General features: G+C 50.0%; 1 protein-coding gene across 1 annotated transcript in view; it reads left to right on the top strand.

Moving 5' to 3' along the window:
• The first annotated feature begins 2,221 nt into the window (after positions 1–2,221).
• NCAN (neurocan) overlaps positions 2,222–12,132 on the top strand; it is a 1,349,040-nt gene continuing 1,339,129 nt past the window's right edge. Inside the window, exon 1 of the mRNA XM_069649118.1 lies at positions 2,222–2,795. The gene's annotated coding sequence lies outside the window, so the exon portion shown is untranslated. The remainder of the gene's footprint in view (positions 2,796–12,132) is intronic.

Raw genomic sequence — 12,132 nt, 5'->3', positions numbered from 1 at the left:
CTGAGAGGGACTTTGGACAACATTACAAAGTGCCTCGAACCTTAGAGAGGTGCTGGGAAGTGTTAAAGATGTCTGAAACCTGAGAGGAATATTGAGCTTAAGGGGGTTTAGAGGAGTCTGGTAAAGTGTGAAGAGCATGAGAGAGGTGCAAAGAAGTCTAAAAGTTCCTAGTAACTCAGAAAGGGGTTGAGAAATTCTAGTTGCTGTTTAGAGGCGGAAGTCTGGTAAACACCTAGAACATGAAAGGGATGTTGAGAAATGTTAGCAAGCACCCCTGAGTCTGAGATGGGTGCTGAGGGGTCTGAAAGTCTGTGAAACTGGGAAGACTGATAATTGCGGAAGACTGGAAAAGAGAATGTGAAATAGACTAGAGACTGGAAATATCTGAAAGGAATAAAGATTTGGACAGTTGGACTGTGGGAGACTGAGTAACCCTGGGCACGTGAAGAGAACCCTCTCTATGGGCCCAATTCATGACATTAATTGCATGGAAAATAGGGTACACGCGTGCCATTCTGTGCGCAAATCCCAGTTCGTTGATTAATGGAACCGAATTGTACTTTTCCTGGACTTGCACGGAGGTCACACAGGCTCGGCACGTCTCTGAGAGCCCTCGAGGGCCTTGCGCAAGACTCCACACAGAGCTTGGGCGTGGCTTGCACAGATGGCTTGGAAGGGGGCCAAACACCAAAAATGGGGATGAACTTGCGAAAAAGTGGACGTTCTGAGGGACGGCCTGCAGGCGGTCCCTTGCACGCCAACAATTGTGCGGCACAGTGACGTATTGATGGATTTGATCACGCAACCTCTTGGCCCGGAAATGGTCACACAGGTCCTTCACACGATCCGCCAACCGAAGGCAGGGGTGAGTACACTTGTGTGTAGGATTTGCAGTGCGGAGGTGGGTTGCATGTAGGATTTCGTGGTGCATGTACGCAACCTGGGTTCCGAACATAATTAGGGGTGCATGTAAGCAGTGTTGCAGGGTGCAGGAACGGTTTCCGGGGGTTCGTACGCAGATTTTCCGAGTTCAGACCGAGTTACGATTTTTCATACGTGGGTTGTCAGGGTGCCGGAAACAATTCCCTGTGCAGGGTCCCTGAGATGCAGGCCTGCTTGTTGCAGGGGACCCCACAGACTGTTTGAAGAGTGTGTCTATTCGCAGCCAGGGGAGCGTGCAAATCTGGCTGATCTTGTTGTTTATGCTTTGGTGTGGGCGTGTCAGGGGCATGACCGCCGCAACTTGCGAATACGGTTACTTTGTGCAAACAATTCTATGAATACGCATGGCGTGCATTTTTGAATGTGCCCGCAGGCTCTCGGCCCTTGCAGGATTTATGCTCACATTTCCATTAACTAGGCCCTATATGTGAGAGACGTGGTCTTATAAAATAGAAAGACATGTTCTTTGAAACAGTGCTTGTTGCATTAATGCCGCAGCACGCTTAACTGAAATGGCCATCCAGGAGCCAGATTACAGAAACTTTGCACCAGCGTAAATTTGCATGGTATTAGCAATAGGGCAAAGTTTGCCCTCTACAGCTTGGCGTGTTATAAGCACCTGGGCAAACATTGCCCTTGTGCAAAAAAGACACATTTGGAACACTTGTTTCACCAGGGCAATGTTTGCCCTAGAGCAAAAATGCATTGAACATGTATGTTTTTGTGCTAGTGAAATGTTTTCCCTGGTGCTTATAACATGCGCAACTGCGCTTGCCACGGTGCAAAGGATTTCTAGTATGTCCCATAATTTGTAAACATAGGGCCGCCTTTGCCCTAGTGCTCATGCCATGCAAACTTGCACTTGCATCGGTGCAACGTTTCTGTAGTCTGGGCCCTGGGGTGCAAAGCTCCAGCACTGTGACCACACGTCCTTTTACTGATCGGAACTGAGGTCTTGCAGGATGCCTCGTCCATGTGAACCCCGCGCGTGCCAGGAGGGCCTTTGTGCTGTTGAAATGCGACGAATGTTACCGCAAGCAGTAGATCGCCGTAGCGTAGAGTTGTAACCAGGAATTCAGAGTGGAAAGAGATTCGCAGGTCCACATAACAATGTATACAGGGACGGTTATATCCCCGGCTCCCGTTTTGACCATGAACCAAGTGTGGCACAGCCTCTTTGAGGGGTAAAGAGGCAGATGTGGGCAGTATGCGCCGCCTGGCGATGGAGCGACAGAGCGGCGCGCCCGTCCCGCGGGTGGCAGCAGAGAGCCTCGGAGAGGGGCTGTGAGCTGCGCATGGAGTGGGGTGCGCCGGGGGAGGGGGCTGATCGGGCCATCACTGCTCGCACAAGGCATCCTCGCATCTGAGCGCAGGCAGCCGAGGCAGAAGGCACGGGAACCGGGGTGCAGCAGCTGCTTGGCTGCGGCGAATGCTGAGAAGGCGGCTTCAGTTGGCTCTACACCGCTACGTCTTCCCAGAATAACGCGGGGCGCCCTCCCTCCTCCCGGGATTGGACTGATGAAGCTTGGGGGAGCCTGGCTGTTCGTGGCGATGGAGGCTGTCTGCGCGTAGGGACATTCCATGCACACACAGATCTGCTGCTTGTGGCGGAGAATACGATTGTGTGGGCGTGGGGGGAACCCTCGCTCTGTCCACAGTGCGCTTCTCCCCTTCCAACTCGCCAAGCATGCCGGCCAGCCGCCGCCGCTGATCAGATGGTAGCCGGCATTCCGCCCCATCGCCCTGACAGTGACACCTGCCCTGAGAGCTGGGCACCCCCCTTGCCCCGTCTTCCTCCCATGCAGTCACCTCGACTCTGAGGACCGCCACAGGATCTGCAGGGACCCCGACAGGTAGGTCGTCTCTTCTAGCTTGAACCCTTCGCTATCTGGTTGTCGCCAACTTTTCTGTATATTGGCCATTCTCCCTGCTATTAATTCATTCATTCAATCATTCAGCCAGAAATCCGTTCATCTATCTCCTACTTCTCTATATCCATCCATCCGTCCACCTTTTTCTGTCATCCATCCATCCTCCCGTTTTTATCACCCACCCATCTATACCCATATCTGGCACCCTTCCTTCCATCCATCCCTTTCTATCATCCTTCCTTAAATCCATCCATATATCCACCCACCCACTCATCCACCCACCCACTCATCCACCCACCCACTCATCCGTTCATACTTTTATATCATCCATCCATCCATCCATCCACCCTTTGCCATCATCCTCCCATCTATTTCCCGTGCTATCATCCATCCATTCATCCACCCCTTTCTATCATCCATCCATCCATCCATCCATCCACCCACACATCCATCCACCCTTTTCCTTCATCCTCCCATCTATTTCCCGTGCTATCATCCATCCATTCATCCACCCCTTTCTATCATCCTTCCATCCACCCATTGGTTTCTCTCCACCCATAGCATACCCTCACCCCATTCTTCTTCCCATTCATCCAGAATTCTCTTCGCATCATTTCGCCTCGTCCCATGGTCGCTCCACCCTTGTGGTACCCACCGGCATCAGCTGCATAACCCCTTCCCTTCAGCCTCGTAACCTCTGACCCTTCCCTGTTAACACCACCCCAAGCCCCATCCCGGCCGGAGGAGTGTGCCCTGTGCGACCTTACCCCTATTTTCCAGCCCGCCAACCTCCCCTTGCATCCCCTATATGTCAACACAGGAAATAGATTGGGAAGGCGGCAGCTCATCGCGCTGAGTCGGGTTACGCTGTACCCCCTCGTGTGCATTGTATTTCAATCCGTGGGTGACGTCCGTGCCGGTCACGATCGCCAAGGATGCGGTGGGCCAGGCCCGCGCCGCTGTTTAAATTACAAGTAGCCGCTTTGTACAATGGCAGGTCCCCGCTCACCAACCCCGCCCCCGCGCCTAGATGCCTGCCGGTGGGCGCTTTCCACTGCTGCCCGGGTGATGAACTTTCCAGTGTTGTGCTGTCACTGCTGGGGGCCCCAGCTGCCATCTCGGGCTCGGCATGTCCCCGGGCTCGGTTTGTCCCCGGGCTAGGGGCTACGGGCAGAGGTTGAATGTGGGGGTGGAGCTCTTTTGTGCCCTGGGTTGTATGGGGGTGAGAAATGTCTGTTCTCCGCGCGGTTAGGATTTGAGCAGAGACAGAAGCCGAGGAAGGAAGAAAGGGGCTAGAGCGAATTGTGCCTCTTGGGGAGAAATCGCCCAGCGCCTGAGTTGAAGATCTTGCAAATAGAGATCAATATTTGTAATCCCGGCTTCTAAAGTTGACCACACAATTTGTGTGATTCTGAGCAAATCACTCCAGTTTCTTGTGCTAAATGTGCAAATATCTATAAATCAACTGTGCAGCGTTGTCTAGTACGGTCCTAATGAGAGGTACTGACTGAACCCATGTCTCAACCAGGCGACTGCAAGCCGGTGAGAGTAAGTATACACAGCGCCTCGTGTACGAGTCAATCTGGCTGTGGTTAATGTTCTCTCTCAAGGGAACCGATGCCGCCATTTGGTTCCTTGTCCAGGGTCTAGCTCTCCTAGCATTGTGCCCTGGTGCTGCCAGGAGTGGAGCGCGGCTATGATGCCACTGGCTGCTTCTGGTAGGCGACCATGCCCCTTAGGGTTCTGGGCAGTGTCTGCCATTGCGGCAGATGGTGATACCAATCGTTGATCATTGGCGTGCTTCCGGGCAGACTCATTGCAGGCAGCATTCCGGTGACTTACTAACGCTAGGCAAAACGTAACGTAATGATTGCATAGGGCTTACTGTCCCTTTGAGGCGCTTTAAATGTCAGGTGTTCTTGTTATTATGCCTTAAGTGAATGGAACCCCTTTTGTTAAAACTGTAAAGATGAAAAGGATTGCAAAATACTGAACGAAGGTAGCTGAACTGTCTACCAAAATGAGCTGCCCTGTATGCAGTCCAGTCAGATGTGTAAAAAAAGACGGATCCCCCTGCCGGGGAGGATGAAGCACGGCAGGCATGATGAGTGTGAGCTGTGTGTGGCGGCAGGGTCGATGTGGTAATTCCGGCTGGTGGATGGGAGAGCAGTCTTGGCTAGACATTTGCCTTAGATTGGGCAGGCAGGAGGGCTGGCCCAGATTCCCCTCTCCCCAAATATATGCAAAAGGACAATTTGTAAACACTAATTAGTAATAGGGGTGTACCAAACTTCGAGTCAGTATTCGGACGAATTCTGGCTGAAAAAAAGCTATTCGGCTCTTGCCGAATATTTTGTCATTCTCATTTGAATACAATGCAACACTAACTCAGAAAGGCAAATATATACTAGACCAGACACTTAGCCACAAGACCAGACACATTGCTATCACACAGCTGTAAAATATCTTGTATTGTAATCTGCTCTTTAGGGCATGCTTTGTTACATATTCTTAGAAATTAAAGGTGCTCACCTTTTATACTTAGCCAGCAACAATACAGGAAAATCTTTTCTTTTGGCAAATGTTTACATGCAACGTGCACTTTCTTCAGTTGCAAAAGACAAACTGAAAGAAATGTGCATATTTCACTCCACAAACTTGTCATTGGGGCCTGCAAACCTCTTGCATAAATACCATGCTTGCCATTCCACCTCCCACCCCAACAACACAAACCCCCTACCTTGAATTCTGCTTGCCAAGCCCTACAAAAGATAAATCCCTGCATGGCTTCCCACCTCCCCAGACCACGCAGAGAGCAAACACCCCACACCTACTCGGAGCAATCAGACAATGAAGGTTAAATCTGCTTTTTCTCTGTCTTTTATACTTTAAATAAAGATGCTGCATGGATTACAATGAAGAGAAATACACGTATAGGATGCATTTTAAATGATGCTTTAATTGTTTTTTAATAAGTGTATTTTTTCAAGTTTGGAACATGATTTATTAATCAAACCAACTATTCGGCTTCATATTCGGCTTCGGCCGAATAGTTAACAAATTATTAGTATTCGGCCGAATACTAAATATGCTATTCAGCACAGCCCTAATTAGTAATGTCACAGGCCTTTTCGTAAAACGCCACAATGTATGATAGGTAAGGGGATGTGTCCAGGATCACACACACAAACACGCATCATGGAAATATGTGAAAGGCAGGGTCAGGTTTCGGGCCTTCAGCAACCATGAGCTCAGACAATCCTGTTGTGCAGTTCCGCAAAGCTTGGTAGTACATCCTTTCGGAAGCACGTCCCATCCACCCCTCTCCCACGAGGGGCGCAGACCTCATAATGCTCATAAACACGCTGAACCGGGACTGTGCTTCCAAAGGACGTATCGATGGCTCAAGTTTGCACCCTAAAACCTTCCCGCCGCCCCAGCTATCTCGTCTTAATGCTCACACGCTTAAATCGGCTCACTAGCACCAAAAATACACACAACTAGCACCAAAAATACACACAACTAGCACCAAAATGTCCAAAGCCTTATCTTAACAGTGCATCTCAAGACGCAAGAATGAGAGCCTTTCCTCCAGCCACACTCTTTTCTTGGATGTCCTCCTTGCTCCCTTCATATATAGCGCCCTGATGCGGCTGCAACGTATGTTGCATCACACACAGCACCCTACACGAATGAATGCACTCATAACTGTCCAGCATCAGTCTGTACGTTGCTGCGCGGGGCTAGTCTATGTGTCAACCCCATCGCGGAAGGGCAATGCCGGGACAGCGACTAGAACACGTGACCAGCGACCTCCATCTCCCTCCTCCCCCCTCTGACAATCTGCCCGGCCCACTTCATATGTCTGGGGGTCCCAGATGCGCTCACCTTACGTTGGTGTGGTATCATTCTAGCAAGCACACGTTCCATTCGGTCTCAAAACAACATTTGTGGCTTTGTTTAGTGCCTCGTGGTATAGCGCCTGGAAGGGGAGGGATCCGAAACAAACGTACGTTGCATTATTATAGACTCTCTACCTGGTGATAATTCTACCCAACAGCGCTGATTTAATCCTACCCCTCACGGTGTAATTTACCTCTACAGAGGAAAGGCTGAGTCGACCCTGCTGGGATATGAACTGGTGAACTTCAAGTTGTAGCTACATGGTACATAGGCACTCCACCCGCTGAGCTAACCCAGGAGTCATTTACTCTTTTAATGCATGCACTGAAAAGGGTGGTGATTTTATAATGGGATAACTTCATAAAAATGCATTTACTGGAGAATAAGGCCCTGGAGGGGTACTTGCTTCGGTCTTTGATAAACAGACCGTTAATGCACGCAGGGTGCATTTCCTGGCATGCTGAATACAAAAGAAAAGAGACACATGTCTGATGATTATGTTATAATCCTATAATCCGGGCCCTTGATGCAGCTCCCCCACTCCCTACCTCCCTAATATTACCCAAAACACACTCATGTATTCCCTTGAGAGCAATCGTTTCTCGTCAACTAAGGCCCTCGCATGTCAGGTTCCCGACCAATCAGAGCACAGTATTTCTCACTCCATTGTGACAGGACGCGGCCCTTGGGTTTTGACTGGGTCATGGTGGTCGATATTTAAGGGCCCGGGCTGAGCGCACCAGTGCATTGTCCTCAGTTCTGAAGAACACGTGCGAGAATGAATAGGAACCAGGCACGAGTTGTCTAAATGAATAGCTCTTATGAAACCGCATTCTTATCATCTTCAAAGGCGCGCAGCAGCAGCAACCCTCAGCGCCTCAGACGCTGAGACCCGAAATACACTGTTTAGGGGGGAGTGAGGGGATAGACCAGAGGGCGTATAGGCCTGTGACTGGGGGTGCGGGGTGGGGGGGGGGGCGGAAATGTGCAAGAAGAGGGAAGGGTTTACCAACATATCTGTGTTTGGAGTTAAGGCACCTCAGTGGGTTGAACACCTGCCGCAGGGACGCCTCTGCAATCTGCAGGTCACGGGTTCGAATACTTGTGTTGGGTAATGTCAGCAGCCGTTTTCAAAGTGCCACGGGTCACGCTCATCGTACGCTGAAGCCATTGAAAGGACCACATCGAGTCTGTATGGCCCTCATTCCGAGGTTGGGGCTAGTCCTGGCGCTACTGGCGCCATGACTAGCACCAATACCGGTACCGCCACCGACTTGGTGGTATGGGGACTTACCGTTCTATCCTGACCTTAGCGGGACCGGTACGTCCCCATTTGAAAAGCCATTCCCCATTCCCATTTGAGCCCCCGTAGGGCTCAATGGGAAGGGGAAAGGTGGCAATAACGGTACCGCAAATTGCGGTACCGTTATTGACCCCAGTATCCCTTTGCGTGTCCCGTCCATAACGCCTGGTAAAACCAGGCGTTAAGGGAGGGACCCGCAAAGGGACCTCGGAATAGGGCGCAAGGGGATTACCGGCACTGGTGTCATTACCGGTGCCCAGTATCCCTTTGCACCCAGGTCGTAATGACCCCCTATGTAATCTTCCGTTTGCGTCGAAAGTGGGGGAATTGGGAGTGCACGTGTGATTGCATTACACACAATAAGGTACCCTGAAATAAGACACTATACACGGGGTGCAGATACATTCGTCCTGCTCGCTGGTGGTGTGTGGCGGGGTCATCCAGTCTGTAAGCGAGGACATGCATCTATGGCCGTGGTATTCACACTGTGGGCCTGCCGCCCCCACTTTCTGGGGGCTTCAGGCGAGCGGGGTGGGGGCGCGAGGCTCTTTAAAAAGCACCTACGGTGACGGCTTTTAATAGAAGATATGGTCCGCTACGGCTTTTTGGAGGTGCATGGGGGGGGGGGGACAGCAACCATATTTATAGAAAAATTGGGGTTCACCTCATAAAAGTGTGGATATTACACTATGCCCCATTGCCCTAGTAGTGCAGTTTAATGTGGTCTCACCTCGCGCCTTTCTGCCATTTTGAGGCTGCGCTGCATGCGGCTCTGCAGGAAAGGAGGGGGAGGGCTGTTGGTAGGGTCCAGGGGAAGGCGGAGGGGAGCCCAGAATGCGGGGTGCTTGGGTGGGAGTTTCACCCAGTACCTGCTGTGGGCGCCGGTATACACGCGCGGACTCGGGCTTTATCTCCAGCGACTTCAGACGAGGGGTTTCTGTATTGGCACACAATGCTGTAGGCGGGATGAGAAAGTGAGGGGTCGGGGATGTTCCAACGGGTCATGAAACTCTGCCTGGGCTGCGATGTGAGAAATTTATGTCGAGCAGCTAAGGGACCTTTAAGAGGTGCGGCCTTTGCAACTAAAAAGGAACGGCCCAAGAGATGCGGCCGAGGATTCAAGCAACTGCAAAATAAACTTTCCAATAGACACGAACATTATTCAAAAGTGTGTTAAATATGCAAATAAAGAAACAAGATGCAATGAAAACAGATGAATGCAGCTTCCAAGTCCGGTATGATAGCTGAGGCTGTTAAAGTGGCTGTTGCAGAGATACGCCTGAAACTGGAGGAGAGAATTTGCCATCCCTGCGTGATAGCAAAACGGGCTAATGCGCCCGCTGCGGCGATCTTTATGCAACACCTCTGCTAAAATAACTGACGATGTCTAAACACCCGCTCCCAAAACCAGAAACGTGCTTCCCAATTCGTGTTCATGATAACAATAACGCTGGAACCATGTTCTTTTACATAGGAGGAAGAGACTTTTAATCAAAACACAGGGTTTCCTGCCAGCAGTGCTCTACAGCAACCAGCGACATGTGGGGAGAGGAGGGTGGAAATTGGCCTGTCGCTGTGGGTCCAGACAGGGCACTGTCTTGAGGTGGATATTAAAACACCAACAGTGTCTTGCCTGGAGAGCCCTGCCCCACTTAAAGCCTTGTGAATATGTACCAACAATATCCAATGTGTTCATTTTTTGTTCCACTCTGTATTTTTCCGGTGGGTTTGTTTGAAAACAGATACTTCTTCCAGTGTATATTGGATGCACCCCTTGATCGCCATCAACTCTTTGTTTTTGCTTTGTCACCCCAAGTGGGATGGGTATGCCCAGACGTGGCGTGCCTGCTGGGCCTAGAGACCCAAGCTACTCCACACTGATGAGGCCCAACAAGGCCGAAACATGTTTGGGGATGCTTGTGGTCTCGTGCAGAAGGGATGTGACCTAGCAGTTCAGGCTGGACAGCCCCTTTTGGGGTGGGGCCAAGCCTGATTTGCATATGGTTTTTCCCCTTGTGTAATGGCTTGGCAGGCAAAGAACGATGGTCTGGAAGGTTGCCCAGAGCAACGCCAGTGGTTAAGATTCAGTCTAAACCTTCCAGCCATCACCTCTTTGTTTTTGCTTTGTCACCCCGAGTGGGACGGGTATGCCCAGACATGGGTCCCGTGCCTGCTGGGCTTAGAGACCCAAGCTACTCCGCACTGATGAGGCCCAACAAGGCCGAAACATGTTTGGGGATGCTTTTGGTCTCGTGCAGAAGGGATGTGACCTAGCAGTTCAGGCTGGACTGCCCCTTTTGGGGTGGGGCCAAGAATGATTTGCATATGGTCTTTCCCCTTCTGTAATGGCTTAGCAGGTGAAGAACGAGGGTTGCCTAGAGCAATGCCAGTGGTTAAAAGTAATTGTAAAACTTTCAGCCATCACCTCTTTGTTTTTTCTGAATCTCTGCGCCCACCTGCTTGCCTCTGCCAACCGGGGGTCGTGTTATCCATGAACACCCGGATGCCTAGACTTCATTCTGGGGTTTATGCTTTGTGTGTCTCTGCCTCCTGTTTTGGGAAAGCCCATGACACTTTCTCTGTGTTCTAAGGAGAGGGTCCAACCAACCCAGAATGCTGCAGCTCGCGCTGTGTGAGCTGCCTATCTGTACAAGTATATGCAAACCCTTGCACGGGTGACGGGTCACCTGGCCTGCCGGCTCCTTGCTTGCGAATGGGGAACCTGGAAGAGCCACCAACAGTCCAGAGCCTCTATGAGTCTGGAAGTGCAGGTATGGAGCCAGGGTTGGCGCAAGGAATTAAGGCACACCAGGCACTCTCCATCTCGGGAGGATAGCTCAGGGGCAACGCGCTCGCCTTGGAAGTAAGACGACGCGGAGCAACACAGGTTCGATTCCCGGGCCGCGCTTAGAAACCTCTAGGTATTAAGTGCGTTATAAATAACCAATCATATCATAACATGGTTAGAGTTGGAGCTTTTTGGGTCAAAAGGCCTCACCTTAAACCCATCTGATGTTAGAGCCCTAGGCGGACCCCTGGGATAGTAGCTTTCCTCTCAAACTTATGCAGCAAATAAACCAAAATTGTATGTCACAAATCTGTACATTTGGCAAGAATTATGCCTAATTAAAACAGTTATAATGTGATGAAGCTACTTCCGGGGCACCAAGGTCCAGGGGTGAATATTGGTTTTGGAACCATTAATCAGCCCCACACCTCTAGTACACCAGAAGGGATCTGAACAGATTGGAAACACAAGCAAATTATAAACCTTCTTATCCAATTTTGGTAACCACGACAGAACGGCAGGCTTATCTCCAAAAGGTTGTGGATCATTGGTTAGTTGCAACATGGCGAAAACACAATTATTACCCAATGATAAAAGGGACTGTGCAGTCAAGGTTGTATCAAACATCTCTACTTTATTTATATCACAACAGACAGTTCTAGCAACACTATGAAATATAACCCACTCTGTAAGGGAATGCATAGGACAGACATGTGTCTAGGACCTTGAAGCGTCTCATGTGCTAGATGGAATTATCAATAATGATCTCAGACCCAAATAATCGGACAGACTCAAAGAATATGGCAAATAACTACTTTGTTGTCAGTAGGAATAACGTAGGGCAATCTGGCGAACAACAGTTCACACACTCACACTTTACTTTTAGTTACACAGAGGCTTTATACCTCAATGTACGTCAGCTATGACGTCATTTTACATGGCAAACCTTAAAACCTATTGAGGAGAGGGATTGGTTAAGGGAACATATGCATCTACATATCATATAAATATTAGTATTTTCACTGGATGCCCTTTATCTGGTAAGCACACCTTGAACTACCGCTAAATAGGTATAATACTGATTATAGCCGAATAATAGCATTGGAATGGCCTTTGCAACATTGCATAGCATGTTGCTACATAGACATTTTGATTGTTTGGCATTCTCTCCCAACCTTGGACTTTCGGCTCGCTAGCAGCACATAAGCAAAATGAAACTCAGATGCAGAGAGCAACATCAGACTACTACCCACTTGCCCAATTTGTCGATCATCTCTCATCAGTCAGACCCCAAGCCAAAGCTTCTTCTTTATAGTTGACATTGC

This window comes from Ambystoma mexicanum, chromosome 1p (genome assembly GCF_040938575.1).
Source record: "Ambystoma mexicanum isolate Mex_15411 chromosome 1p, UKY_AmexF1_1, whole genome shotgun sequence".
Lineage (NCBI taxonomy): Eukaryota > Metazoa > Chordata > Amphibia > Caudata > Ambystomatidae > Ambystoma > Ambystoma mexicanum.
The sequence above is the reverse complement of the archived record's forward strand: the minus strand, read 5'-3'. Positions and strand labels throughout refer to the sequence as shown.